This window comes from Gorilla gorilla, chromosome 5, assembly GCF_029281585.2.
Source record: "Gorilla gorilla gorilla isolate KB3781 chromosome 5, NHGRI_mGorGor1-v2.1_pri, whole genome shotgun sequence".
Lineage (NCBI taxonomy): Eukaryota > Metazoa > Chordata > Mammalia > Primates > Hominidae > Gorilla > Gorilla gorilla.
The window spans coordinates 137,244,180-137,260,234 of NC_073229.2; the positions used below are offsets into that span (position 1 = coordinate 137,244,180).

At 34.2% G+C, this 16,055-nt stretch overlaps 1 long non-coding RNA gene across 1 annotated transcript; it reads left to right on the plus strand.

Moving 5' to 3' along the window:
- The first annotated feature begins 2,432 nt into the window (after positions 1-2,432).
- On the plus strand, positions 2,433-11,567 carry LOC129534272 (uncharacterized). Its single transcript, XR_008680793.2, has 3 exons — positions 2,433-2,551; positions 2,775-2,914; positions 11,488-11,567. It is a non-coding gene; the product is annotated as an uncharacterized lncRNA (long non-coding RNA).
- Positions 11,568-16,055: the final 4,488 nt, after the last annotated feature.

Genomic DNA, 16,055 nt, shown 5'->3' on the forward strand with positions numbered 1-16,055 from the left:
TACATTTAGCTTCTACTAAATTTGAATAAGAAGGAGATATATGGTGGGCTTAACATGTGAATTTAAATTTGCATTTTATTTTCAAGGAAGATTAGACTGAATTGTAATGTTATCACTGTATAAAATAATTAAGTGCAAAAGAAACTTTATTGACAATCCATTTGATTTTATACACTGTCAAGTTTTTGCATCTGTCCACTAAATAGTTCACTTTATGAGCTGATGTAGACATTATTTTTAACTGAATGTTTAAATGTAGTTTGTGATCTTACAAAGTATTTCTTCTATATTTTGATGCATGACTGTAATATGATGATGATAAGTTTGAATAGATAAACCTTGACATTGAGAGAGGTATCTTAATGCCTGCTTTTAAAGGTATACAAATTAGTATGGGAAAAGAAGCAACTTTAATGCAGAAGTAAGTTATAAAACCTGTAAAATTTGTTTAATAAATTCGATTTGAGTGAGTCAGTGCCTGTAGAACATAAGGAAAGAGTTAGGCTAATTAAGGACTGCAGCTAGAATATCCTGAGAGAGGGCTCTGAGAGCAGGCCATGATGAATTAGACTTGCCTTGTCACCTTTCCTGCAATCTACCCCAACAAAATAACTTTGTCAACTCTAACAGTTTTGTATTGTTTCCACAGCAAATTACAGCAAACTTAGTGTCTTAAAACAACACAAATTTATATCGTAGCTTTGTGGGGCAGAAATCTGCCACAGGCCCTAGTGGGCTAAAATCAAGGTGTCAGCAGGGCTGCAATCCTTCCGTAAGCTGTTTCCTCATGTTTTTGGTTTTCTGGAAGCCACTCACATTTGCTCATGGCCCCCTTCCTCCATTTCAGAGTCAGAAATAATAGATCGTGTCCTCAGCCTGCATCTCTCTGGCCACCTCTGCTTCCAGCTTCTACCTTTAAGGACCCTTGTGATGACATTGGGACCAGCTTCATTTCTCCAAGTGTCCTCCTCTCATACCTCTCCTTGCACATCAAGCTGCTCACCCTTTGTGCTTTTGCACATGCTGTTTGATTATGAAACTCCATGACCCTCCTCTTCATGATTCACTTGACTGACCATTCAACGCTCAGTTCAGGTGGCTCTTCCTTCAGAAAGCCTTTTTCCGTCTACTGTCCTACTGCCCCTCCCAAGGTAAGTACCCAAACAATTTTCTCCAATAGCACTTGATTATTCTCTATCATAATAAATAGAATTCGGTTTTCCAATTGTGTGGCATTAGTCATTTCCCTCTGTTTGACTCTGAGTTTCTTAAGAATTAGAATCATCTGTAATTCATATTTATAAGCCCAGCATCTAATACACCGTCTGCCTTTTAGCCAGGTATTTTTCAACCTAGATCACACAACCCATTAGTGAGTGGGTCATGGAAAAAGTTTGTGTTTGACCATTATTTATTTTTAATAACATAGAAGAGAATGCAAAATATGAGTATGAGAGATAAGGTTATTGTTTTGTAAAAATTTGTTTCAGTCATAACTGTGATTATGTTGCCATGTAAAATATATACCTTATCACTTTTCTGTGGTCATGATGAAAGGAAACCTTAAAAGCTACTACCTTGGTAATATGCAATAAATAACTGTGGAATGAATTATGCACAAATAATTACATAGCTGATGCCAATACAGTGTACCTTGTGTCTCTACAGATTTCTGGAAACTCCTCTCAATAATGAGCCTGAACCAGATTGTTCTGATCTTCCCTTTACCTGGCTGCAGGCCTCAAACCAGTAGGGAATGTTCCCTGGAAGTTAGATGCTCCCATCTCTACTTAGTGGCTACCAAGAGGCTTATCCCAAGAAAAGCTGGGAAAGTCCCTCTTAGGAGCCTTGCCACTGATTTTCTTTTTTCCCCAAGAATCTTTAGTAAAGAGTATCCCACCTCATACCACAGCCTGCAGAATGGTTACAGTGTCCATCCCTCAGCCCTGGGGAGTACTCTGATGTGCCAGAGGCTGCAAAAACACTGCTGGCCAGGCATGGAAGCCCATTCCCCTCACTCAACAATCCTGGCACAATTCACCCAAGCTGCGAAGTGATCCTTGTCTCAGATAATTGAGCTAAAAACATTAATTTAAAAAAGAGAAAGAGGTCATTTCATTATTGTTGGAAGAAAGCTCAAATTGAAGGAGTAAAGAGTCCTAGAATCAAATTTCTATTTCTTTAATCAGAACATCCTGCCACCACTATGGCTAACTTTATTTCCATGTGTTTGTTTATTTGTCACTTTTCCATGTGTTTGTTTATTTGTCACGTTTCCATGTGTTTGTCTATTTGTCATTTTTCCAAAAGTACTTGAGGTAACTTAACCTCTCTGAGATCCAGTGATGTGAAGGCAGAGGAAAAGAAGGAGGAAAAAAATTAAACAGAAAAAAATGAACTTTTCTTTGATATGTCAAGAGAAAGTGGATCTACCTACCCTCTGCCTAATCATTTTCATGAAGTTTTTGGAATTTAATGGTGGAGGTTGCAATAGAAAGGATGAAATGTATTTCATTATCAAAAAACTCTGGGAAAATAATTTTTCAGCAATGTGAGTACTCTCTGTGTAACTACCACAGTGGGCAGAAGTTGGTCATTCTGTACCCGGTTAGAACTATTTCCTGTTAGTCTCCCTTTGTTTAAGGGATATAAAAGCTGCTTCTGTGTCAGATACAGAGTACCTGTGAATATAAAAACAATAGAATACTTTTCCTCTTACATCTCTGCTTACAAATAATGAGGTTTGTTCTGAATTGTATTTTTCTTCTTTGTAGTTAAGAGCAGATGCTGCAAACGGACTGCATTTGTTGGGGTTGCTCAGCAGGAAAGTGGGGGACAGTGAGTGACTCACCAAAACTGAGGGATACAGAAAGGACAATAGAATAACAACAGAGAAAAACATGAAGACAGAAAGGTAAGAAACAAGACGGTTCTTAAAGTAAAAACTAGTTTGGACGTTTGGCTGAAGAATTAATTTACAGTGAAGAGCACAGAAGGGAAATAAAATTGGAATAGAGAAAAGAATGTGAAGAACTAAGCAAAAACCACTAATGTTTGATGACCTGTCAATTCTCAAATGAAAAGCAGGTGTCCTGTCTCCTAACCCAATCCTGCAAAGACTCAGGGCTTCCAAAGGGAAAGGAAAGGCAGGCTTCGATTACAGCTAAAATATGCCTATATCACATTGGATGTATGCATTTTCTACTTTTGTTTTGAAGTCGCCCTGACTACATCTGTGAAGGATTTGAGCCAACTTTGCGTCTCATATATATATATTTTTTATTATACTTTAAGTTCTAGGGTACATAAGTCTATGTTTCTTTCTATCAACTGGTTACTATCTTAAATTACATAGTGTCTCCTACTTTGTCTCATCTCTAATTACTAATTAACTCACATTTTATAACTTTTATAGTAGAGTAGAGATTCTGGTTCTCCTTCTGAGATGCAGCACTAGTATGAGAAACAGTCACTTTGTACCAGAACTTTAAACTGTATCATTTGAAAATCAACAGAGAGCAGAAATCTAATTAGCCAGGCCCCCTGTGGCCGGAGCTGCTGTAAACCCTGGAGCCTCTTCCTGGCGAGGTGCTGAATGAAAGGAGTCAGAGATCAAGGCACAGCTGGGAAAGGTTAGCTCTGTCCGCAGAGTGTCTTTCCAGAGTGAGCACACCCCTGACAAAGAGAGGGTTGATGGAAGCATGTGGTGGAGCTTTCTCGGGACATCAGGGTCACATATATGGTACAGATCCCATAGCACCTGTGACAGCATCGGTCTACCCTTTCCATGTTAAAATAAACAACTCTAGTTTCTCCTCACTCTTTCAGTTTGAGAAGAGAAATAATGGAACAATTGTGCTTTTTTCCTGGGTATCAGATGATTTTATTTTTAAAATACATATATATGTGTGTGTGTGTGTATATATATATACATATATATATATAATGCACATAGTGAACACACTGATTCGTTCTATAGAATTCAAGGAAACCAGCAGTCAGAAAGTTTTTCTCCAGAATATTATGGCTTGGAACAGTCGAGAAAAAGAATCATAGCATATTGATTATGGTACATCAGAATCATAACATTAAAAATCAGAAAAACAGGCTTTTTTTTCCCAAGAAATTTTGTCTTCTGAAATGTGTATATAAAGTATACATCTATATTTCTATGTGTTAAAAAGGTAAACTGAAGCACAATGAAATTTTTAAAGAGTTTATTTTAACCAAACAACGATGTGTGAATTGGGTAGCTCCAAACCAGAAGTGGTTCTGAAGCTTGACTTGGTGAATGCAAGGGGTAGGTTTTTCCAGAGGAAACATAGAAATAAAGCAAAGAAAATATTTGATTGTTTATAGTTATACAGTTGCCTTATTTGGTCTATCCCATTGAAAAGCCTCTAGTTATATATACTTACATAAGTTTGCTGGTGGATTCTGACTGGTTGAACTTAAGTTCTGTCTTTCCTTAATATAGGTGTTTACTAGAGATAGATCAAGTTAAGTTTTGCTTACATTTGCAAATCAAGCAAGGTTTAGGCCACTTAGGAGACCTAATTGGCTTGGCCTACTAAGGGCTTCTTCAGGCTTAGTCTCCATTTTAATTTCCTTTAACATGTACATATATATACACACACACTTAATTTATATATAAATATGTGTGTGTATGTGTGTGTGTATATATATATATATATATATATTTTTTAATGGAGAGATGGTCATTTGTAAGTTTGGGTATCTTCTTTTAGTGGATAGGATTTCAACCTTCTTTCCTGTTTGGGAGGAGCTTCCTACTGCGTGTTGTCTTGTTGAAAGGCAATGATCTGCCTCCCACTACCAACACCAGAAGAGTGAGAATTTCTCTTGCTCTGTCCCGGTAGGCAGTGTATATGCACGTGACTTAGCATCAGCTCATCGGATGCCCCAAATCGGATCTTTGTCTCTGAAGTGAATGTTACAAAGAATGAAAAACAGCAAGAATTCTTTCAAGGCTGCAGAGGAGTCTATGTCCTAAAGCCTCAGAAGACCTGGTCTGTTTCTGCTAAAAAAATACACGTTGTGCTTCTGGCTTTTTGGCTGTAAGAATCTGTCTCGGTGCCAGGTCTGGTTCTCAGCTGCCCATTGACTCTGTGACCCTACATTAAGCAAATCAGAGTAAGTTTCCATTTTTCTGTAACCAATTGCATTGTAAAAGATGCAAATGTTGAGAATAGATTCAGTCTCAGTCCTGCCATTTAAGATCTTCTCTCCCCAAAATAAATTCTGACAATTATCAAATTGGCAGTTTTATGGAATAGGAGTTACAGCATTAGATAATAATAATTCCTCTGCCTCAAAACAAGTTGTTCCAAAGTAATAAAAAGTAATAAGATAAGTTCTGTGATTTTGAAGTTAGGAGGAAGTAAAAACTTGTTCCTTCTTACATCTGGAAACTTGAACTCTACTATAATATTTATTTGTTTTAAAAAGTCACTATCATAAATGTTCTCAATAAAAATATTAAATGATATTGTAGTATGAACAATTTTTATGGCAGGAGACAGCAGCAGCCTTGAGGGATGAACTTTTTTTTTTAAATTATGTTAAAAAGCTAACTTACTATTGAGCTGATATTTTTTGCCTATTAGAGCATTTCAACTACCTTCAAAATCATATGGCATATCCAAGCTAAATCACAGGGTGTTCATCAGAGGTAATCACTAAATCCTCTAAAAATTATAATATCACCCAATACAATGGATGGACCTATTCTAACATTAGGAATTATTTCTATGTTTTAAGTTATCATGGTATATAAAAAGGTATGTGGTAGACTATTTTAAAATAACATTTTTATTTTTATAATATTTTAGGAAAAATTTAGCATACAATGAAATTTTTTTAATTACTTAAATCAATATGATTGAGGAGGAGCATAAGAGAATAAATTAAAGTCATCCTAGCCAAAGTTCTTGGTCAGGAATTTTACATGATGAGATTAAAATAATATTTTTAAACAATCCATTCAACAAAATCATGAAACTTTTTGCAGTTAACAGCTATAAACACCTGCATGCATGCAGAGATAACCTTCTAACAAGTTCATTTATGAAAAGATACTGAAATCCAAGATGATGATAATAATTGAAAAAAATGAGCTGACTTCCTATGAAACTCAGAACTACTATGTAATACCTTTATCAATAGTTATTTTGTTAAAAAATTATTAAGAGTATCCTGTTTTCGGCCGGGTGCGGTGGCTCACACCTGTAATCCCAGCACTTTGGGAGGCCGAGGCGGGTGGATCACGAGGTCAAGAGATCGAGACCATCCTGGCCAACATGGTGAATCCCAAACTCTACTAAAAATACAAAAATTAGCTGGGCATGGTGGTGTGCGCCTGTAGCCTGTAATCCCAGCTACTCGGGAGACCAAGGCAGGAGAATCGCTTGAACTCGGGAGGCGGAGGTTGCAGTGAGCCGAGATCATGCCACTGCACTCCAGCCTAGCGACAGAGCGAGACTCCATTCCACCGCTCACCAAAAAAAAAAAAAAAAAAAAAAAAAGACTATCCTGTTTTCCTAAAAGACATTCCTTGGGTAAGTCTTCTTAGCAGTTAGACTATGACAAGCCAAAGGCATCTCCATAAGGAAGTCTCAAGGAAACCTTCCAAATCTCAGGAATGTAGAATAAATTGAACAAACGTGTGGAGAGCTAGAATCAGAAATTCATGATAATAACACTTACTCCTTTTATGTGTCTAAAAGCTCTGAAAGAGAAGATAATGGATGTACTATAGAACATGTAAACTTTAAACTATACAAAGTTCTATAGGGAATATCAAACAATGGCCTTTGGTGATAAAAAAAGAGCAAGCAAAACGAGATATATGAATGGATAACCAATAATATATTACTACAATTTTATTTGCCAGGATGGGCTAAAGTAGGTTTTGAGAGACACAATAAGTTTGCAAAGTCTCTAAAAAGATACATAAAAATTTAAAAATATGCAAAAGAGATACTGAAGTTCTTAAAAAAGAAACAAGAAGAAACATATAGTACCCCAAGTATAATGATCATCATTTGTTGAAGCATGCATCATTTCTCCTTGTTGATACCATCTAAAAACTTCTAGGTGTAGGTTGTTTAGGGCTTCAAAAGACTCTAATATGTTCTAATTGCTTTTCATAAAGCACACTGATTAAATCTAACAACCAGTATTAGCATTTAAGCAGATGAATTTGATGGGGAGAATTACACAACCAGGACCACTCATTTTCTCTTAAAATTAGGATCAAGAAATTTCAAGTGGATATTTACTGTTGTCAATAGTTCTATGTACTTTCCAAGCAAAGTCATTTTGCCACTTTCCTCTATACTTATTTCACGTCTTTTTTTGTTAACTCCTGCATATGGCATAGAGGTTAAAATTGCAGGTTCTATAAGTTAGCTAAGAGATAGAGCAATTGGATCTCTTATACTTTGCAGGTGGAAGTATAATGAGCTCAGAATTGCTTGGCTGTATCTACTAAAGCAATTCGGCTTCTAGGCACATTCCCAAAAATACATACATACATATGTGTGTGTGTGTGTGTGTGTGTGTGTAACAAAATACATGTGCAAGAACAATCATAGATGTTTTACTCATAATGGTCATAAACTGTAAAGTAATCCAAATGTCCATTGATAGCAAAGCAAAAAATATATGGTATATTTACACAATAGCATTCCACAGAGCAATAAAAAACAAACAAACAAAAAAAAACAACAACGGCCGATGCATGCACCAACATGGATCAAAGCCACATGCAAAGGGAGCATAACATATGATTTCATTTGTGTACAGTTCCAAAATCAGGAATAACTTACCAATGGTAATAGAAGCCAGTATGGTTATAGACTTCTGAGTGAATGATTATTGACTGGGAAGGAGCACATTGAAATCCTGTGGGGTGCTGGAATTATTCTGTTTTTTTAATCTAGATGGTAGCAACGTGGAACTGTGAATGTGTGGAAATTCATTGAACTATACATTGATTGGTGCATTTTCATATTTTCTATATGTATTTTAATTTTTTTTTAATTTTGAAAGATGTATAGATTCACAGGAGATTGCAAAAATGTACTGGGAATTCCTATGCATTCCTCCCACAGCTTCCCCTTAAATATAACATCTTATACACACATGTTAAAATTGCAAAACCAATATACTGAGATTTATACAATACATACAGCTTATTCAGATTTTTAGGTTACACATACACTCTTTCATGTACATAGTTTTATGCAATTTTATCACATATGTAGCCTTGTGTAACTACCATTGCAATCAAGATACTCAACTGTTATATCACTATAAGATTCTCTTCATAGTCATGCATCCATCTTCCTCATCCCTAGCTCCTGGCAAACACTAATCTGCTCTCCATATCTCTGATTGTGTTCTTTCACAAATGTAACATAATGGAAGCAAGCAGTTTGTATCCTTTTGAGACTGGCTTTTTTCACTCAGCATAATTCCTTGATGTTCATCCAAATTGTGTATATCAACAGTCTTCTCCTTTTTACTGATGAATAATATTCCATGATGTGGATATACCATACTTTGTTTAACCATTTACCGATTAAAAAAACATTTGGGTGGTTTCCAGCGTATGGCTATTATGAATAATGGTGCTATGAACACTCACGTGCACATTCTTGCACAGAAATAAGTCTTCATTTATCTGGAATAAATGGCTAAAAGTACTATTTTGGGGTTGTATGGTATGTTTATTTTTTAATTCTTAAAGGAGCTGCCAAGTTATTTTCTAGAGTGGCTGTACTATATTACATTCCCATCAGCAATGCCTGAATAGTCCAGGTTCTCTGCAACCTCACCAGCATTTAGTGTTATCATTCTTTTCATCCATTTTGCCCATTCTGATAGGTGTGTAGTGATAGCTCATTGTAATTTTAGTGTATATTTCTCTAATGGCTAATGATATTGAACATCTTTTTATGTGCTTATTTTCTATTTGTATATCTTTTTTGGTTATACATTATATATTATTTCTATCAATACAAATGTAAAAAAAATTGCCTTTAAGAAAACCATTGTAGGCTGTGATGACTCCTTTAGTGTGAACCCCACCTCTGTGGCTTACCAGCTATGTAATCTTAAGGAAGTCACTTAAAATTTCTCTTCCTCAGTTTTCTTCTTTATAGAATGGTCTAACTAAGATGTTGGGGGTATTTAATACATTTGTGTATTTAAAGTCCTTAAAATTGTGCCTGGGAGATAATCAGAATAAATGATACGTTAACAAAAACAAACCTTTCCAAAATCTTCTTCTGTTTGTCTCCTCATTCTCAGTTGCTAGCTCATCTTAAACAGAGAATTATAAGACATTAATCTAAGTATATTAGATCTATTAATTCAGTAAGTCCTTACAACAACCTTAGAAGGTAGCCCTACACTTAACACATGAGGAAATTAAGCCACAGACGGATCAAGTATCTTGCCCTAGATTAGAAAGCTCTCAGAGGCCAGGCTAAGGAACTGAACCTAGGCAGTCTGTCCTGGAGCAGTGCTCTGAACCAGGAAGTAGCGAAATGGGATTGGACTCATTTCACCACTATAAATGCACTCATGGATGCTTCTGAACTCATTTACTTGACATTTCTTCCTTTCACAGGAAAATAAGAGTGTATATTCACTCATCTAAGGCCAGTCACTGCAACTGTGCTTGCATCCTATCTCTGTAACTCATTCACAAACTTTACTTCTGTTCTCACTTCTCTTCTGCATCCTCAATTTTCCCTCAACCTGTATTGCTTTTATTGATATAGCAACATGTCTTAACATTGGATCTCTTCCACACTTGTGGTGACTTTGTATTCCTCTACAGTTGTCAGAGTTCTCTCTTCAGTTCATAGCAAAATTCACTTAATGAGTTATCTATGTATCTGTGGGATCCACTTATTTATCTGCCTTTACTTTTAAGGAATTCCAACGAGGATTTGTCCCCACAACTTACTAGATCTCTTACTACATTATCAAGTCACAAAAAACTTCACTTTTTTCTTGCCTTTTAAATTATTAAGTCCACCCTCTCCCTCAAAAAAACTTTTCTTTAACTTTATATTACCATATGGTTGCTTAATTCCCTTTAGCCTCTTGGCTACTGCTGTTTATTTTTCTTTCTGAGTCTTTCTTCCTGGCCCAATATCTTAATGAAAGCATGACTTCTATCTCAGTTCTCATCTGTCTTTTCTTTCCTGGCCTTGTCCTTTCCCTAGATGTACTTATCCAGACCTATGGCTTTAAGTACATCTATATGCTAATGATTTTTTAATTCATATCTCCAGCTATGACCACTCTACTGAGATCTTGAGTTTTATGTCCATCTGCCTACTTGACAGCTGCACTTAAATATCCTATTGGCTTCTGACTTTGAGATTGTTGTTCAAAACTAATCACCTCATTCCTGTCTGCCTAATACGCCAAACCTAACTCTCCCTTAGTCTTCCTAAACTTAGGGATGCTAAGCCCAAAGTTTAGAAGTTTGTTTTAAATTATTCTTTCTTCTACTCTATTTATGCAAGCCATATAAACATGAAGATAACAAATCAAGTCACAGATGACCATCTTCATTGCTGTCATGTCAATCCTTGAGATTCTGCAGCATCCTCTATTCTTGTTTTACTCTTGCTTCTTCCATACAGCAGACAAAGTGATCATTTTAAAGTATAAATTAGATTTTACCATATTCTTGCTTAAAATTCTCTAGTGGCTTCTTGTTACATTTAAACTAAAACTAAAACCCTTATCAAAAGACTTGTCATCATCTAAAAAGGATGAGCTAGCAATTAAAGACACTTGTGAAGCCCTCTGGATGCAGACTTATTTAAGATGTTTATGTTATTTTCTTCTATATTTATAATTGTCTGGCTAAATTAAATTTAACATTTGCATCTGTACCAATTCATCTTAATATTTTTAATATGTCTAAAGCTTTCAACTTAGTTTTCATAGAAATAACATTTTTAGTTTGTCACTCACATTTAATTGGCTTAGTGTGACACTAGTTAAATTATAATTAAAATAATAAGTACATTTTCTATAAACAGATTTGGTCACAATTTAAATGCTTCTTGTTAATCCACTGAGGAAACAGAAATAAGGTTATGCCTTAGTCTAACCTTTCCGTGCTCTCCTGAACGTTTAACCAGTTAAAATTCCTAAACCTTTAACTCCTGAACCTGAACTAGTTAAATAACTGGGGAATGGCCCAGTGCTTTTGTCAATGAACTTAATACAATTTTATTAAATTTGGATATTTACATGTTCTCATATTCTAGATACAAGCAAAAGAATAAAGATGTTTATTTGGCCATCATCAAAAGACCCTTAGGCATATTTATATAACTTTAGGAGAAATAAGTTTTTCTAAAATAATAGATTTGTCTGTTTTGAAACAATTGCAAACATCATATATTTAATTAGATTCTTCTATTTTCTCAGGACACCAAAAGATTTATGAGGCTTTAAATTCAGTTGTAAAGTCAAGACTGATGGAAGAAATATTAATGAACATACCTGGAAGACTCATAGATTTTGTGAAAGACCTTCATAGATATCCTCTACAACCTGCATCTATTATATAATAAAATATTGATAGAACTAAATATTGGAAATAATTATTTTTTAATAAATTACTGTATATATAATTTAATTTTCTGATAAACCAGTGAAAATTAAAAATATTGTCCTTTTGTACCATACACAAAAATTCTGTCCATCTGCCTAGTGTAACACAACAAATTCCTTGATCAAATAATGGATAAGAGCTCAATACAAGCATTATTGAATACACTGAGAAAAATTTAATGCATAGTTATTTCAGATTCATATATTATGCATTACTTCATTTAAAACCCTAATTAATATCCCAAAAGGATTATCTTATGAACAAATTTTTTCCAGAAATTATTTCTGTCACCCATACTGGTAAAATAAACAATAAATATTAAGCCAATGGTAGGAAAGATCCATTCTGATGCATTTTTTACATCAAAATTAATGAGGTTTAAGCATGCAATGCCATTAAAAAAATTTTTTTAAGTCTATTCTTTGTGTAAAGCCCAGAATTACTTTTTGGGGTGGTAGTAATGTTTGGAGTGTATAAAAGTTTCCAACCATTTGGAAGGTATTAGCTTTAATCTGTAGCAGACTATTATGGTATTTGCAAGTCTATCTTTGAAATTGTCTCATTTAAGTTAATGTAATACATACCTCATTAAAGAAATATGAAATGCAAGCTTTTCTATTTTAACCAAGCTAAAAAAAATAGCCAATTCTGAATATCTAAAATATTCTTGAACTTTTTGTATTTTTTGAGGAAACTGTAACAACTCTTGCCAAAGAAGCATTTTCTAAATTTCTCAAAAAGTTATTTGAGTTAGAAAGTTAAATAATTGATTTTGCTTAATTTCTTGCCAGCTGGGGACTTACAAAGAGAGCATTTATTTAAAAACCAATTAAATATGGTGTGTCAGTGGAACATAGTTTGGAGAAGGAAGATGCATGCTGTGACCAAAATTTAACACATATCCTCGAAGTATCTAAATTTCCTGAACTGCTTGCAAATGAGCTGGTTCATGCTTAAATCCTTAGTACATCAATCTTTAACTTGAAAGAGTATATTTATATATTTTAACTTTTATTTGAATAAAAGTTACTCATCACACTTTTATTTGATAAACCAAATATAACGCTTTATATAGTCTTCAGAGAATGAATGTCAGCAAATAAAAGCTGAGGTCTCAAGCTAGGCACACTAAAGTTTTATCATAGTGAGACTGTGTCAACAAAGTAGAATTATAATGGTTCCTCTTGGGATAACAGTGGGAATTAATTTTAAAATGGAAATGTGAAATACTTAAAGCTAGAAAGATGAATATTAGTAAGCTAGTAATTTACTAGCTTATTAATTTAGAGGGAAAAATCTGAAGTAAAGAGAACTTTTATGAAATTTTCACAAGGAGGTCAAAATATTAGCTAATGATAGCTAAGGTAAATTTACATGCACTTTAACTTTACCACATGAATGATTTGTCAATGAATTAGAACACCAAGCAAAAATCTTCAAACCTGTCACAATCTTTTCATGTAGTCCATAACTTGTAAAATTCACAGCCTATGTTACCTAAGTCTGCATGAACGTTTCCAGTAATGAATCAGCATGTGCAAAAGAAAACCAGCACAGATTAAATGCTGAGTGTGCCTGGGTATCCCCAAACATATCTACCCAAGCTTCCTACACGTCATATTTTTCTTTTTACAGTGTCAAGCAACAAAACATACAGAAACAGAAGTGAGTGATGGAAAAACAGTATTTTAAAGTCACATTGTCATATACACTCATTCTTTTGATGTTGTTTTATGAACACTTTCAAGAATCTATATCTAATCAGTCTAAACCTTTGGTAATACTGGATTGAGACATTTTAAATTTGTTCCTAAGAAATTAAACAATACAGATTCAGCTAAAACTTATGTATGTATATCTCTTTTCAATGCAGTTCTCCAGTCTTCCTTCTGTGAATGTGACTTAGTAAGTTCAGGGTGCTGTAACAAATACCGTAGAGTGGATGACTTAAACAACAGACATTTCCTTCTCACAGTTCTAGAGTCTGGAAGTGTGAGATCAGGGTTCCAGTATAGTGGGGTTCTTGGTGAAGGCCCTGTTTTTGGTTTGCAAACATATCTTCTCATTGTATCTTCACATGGCAAAGTGTAGAGAGAGATGAATCAAACTCTTTCTTGTCTCTTTTTATGAGGATACTAATTCCATCATAGGACTCCATTCTCATGACCTAATTAACTTCCAGAGGCCCCATCTCTAAATCCCATCACATTGGAGATTAAAGTTTTAGTATATTGATGTTGGAGGGACAAAAATATTCAGTCCATATCAAGATGTAACCACCATAGTGAATTTAGTGTTTATCATATATTTTTATCTTATATTTATAAGATAAGTGTTTATCTTATATTTTTACCACAAACCTACTATGCATAAATATACACAGTAATGGTATCATAATGTTTATATAGTATTATAAATTGCTTTTTAATGGACCTATATTTTGAGCTCTATGCTTAAAATATAGATAAATTTTCTAGATAAATTTTCTGGTTTGTTTTTGTGACAATAGATATGCTACAATTCATTTGTTTGTTCTGAGATGGGTATTTAAGATGCTTCAGATATTTGCTATTACAAATAATGCTGAAAAAAAGTGTGTTTTATCAGGCATACGTTTAAAAGTTTCTATAGCATATATCCCTACAAATAGAATTTCTGGATTTTAAGATATACAAATCTTAATTTTACTAGATATTGTTAAGTTGCTTCCCATAGAGGTTGTATCAATTTACTCTGCTACCATAAACATGACAATTCTTTGCCAGAATGCAGTTTTGTGATATTTCAAAAAAATTTTATCAGTCTCATGCACCTAATTTTTGTTTTAAATTGAATTTCTATGATTGCTTACAAAATTAAGCAACTTTTCACATTTATTGGCCATGTAGATTTCTTCTTTTGTAAATTGCTCACATCTTTACTTTATTTTCATTCACTTCTTTGCCGTTTGCTTATTCATTTGTAGATGTTAATTATATTTTCTGAGTAATAATCCCTTGTTATATCTTTACTGGGGCAGGAGACATTGGCTGTGTGTTTGTGTGTGCACACGTGTGTTGTGTGTGTATGTATGTGCATATATGTATTTGGGTCAGTTGTCCCTTGATATCCATGGAGGATTGGTTCCAAAACCTCCTACAGATGCCAAAATATGCAGACTCTCAAGTCCCTGATATAAAATAAAATGGTGTATTCCCATATAGCCTATGCACATCCTTCTATATACTTTAAATCATCTCTAGATTAGTTACAATGCCTAATGCAATGCAAATACTATGTAAATAGTTGTTCTACAATATCATTTAGACATAACAAGAAGAAAATAAAGACTGTACACATTCATTACAGACACAATATTTTTCAAATATTTCTACCCACATTTGGTTGAATTTATGGATGCAGAGCCCATGAATAAGAAGGGCCAGCTATATATAGTCTATACATAAATCTGATATACATCTGTTCCACCTGGATGGGTGTGTTTTAGGACATTGTTACATTGCTTTATTTGTCTTGCTCTATAATATCTAGTAAGTGGTTTAATTAAGAGAACTTAAAAATAAATATTGATTTTTGCAGGAAAAACACCTCTCAATACATATTTTATTCTCCTTTGTCTATTTTTTATATTTTCTTTTTGCCATGAAGTTTAAATTACCTTTTCAAGTTTTATGTGACAACTATTTATCCAGCTTTAGTAGCAATTCTTAAATTAGCAATATGTTTTATGAATGTAACTTATATTTTGTTTGTTTTTTATAATTTTTCTTTTTAGTTTGTTGGGGGTACATATTAGGTGTATACATTTATGAGGTATGTGAGATATTCTGGTACAGGCATGCAATGCATAATAATCACAACATGGAAAATGGGGTATCCATCCTCTCCAGCATTTATCCTTTGTGTTCCAAACAATCCAATTATATTCTGTTAATTATTTGAAAATGTACAATTAAATTATTATTGACGACAGTCACTCTGTTGTGCTATTAAATACTAGGACTTATTCATTCATTCTAATTTTTTTTGTACTCATTAAACATCCCCAACTCCCTGCCAACACAACCCAATACCCTTCTCACCCTCTGGTAACCATCCTTCTGCCCTCTTTCTCCATGAGTTCAACTGTCTTCATTTTTAGATCCCATGAATAAGTGAGAACATGTGATGTTTGTCTTTCTGTACCTGGCTTATTTTACTTAACATAATGACCTCCAGTTCCATCTGTGTTGTTGCAAATGGCTGAATCTCATTCTTTTTTTATATCTCGATAGTACTCCATTATGTATTTGTGCCACATATTATTTATCCATTCATCTGTTGGTGGATACTTAGGTTGCTTCCAAATCTTGGCTATTGTGAACAAAGCTGCAACAAACAT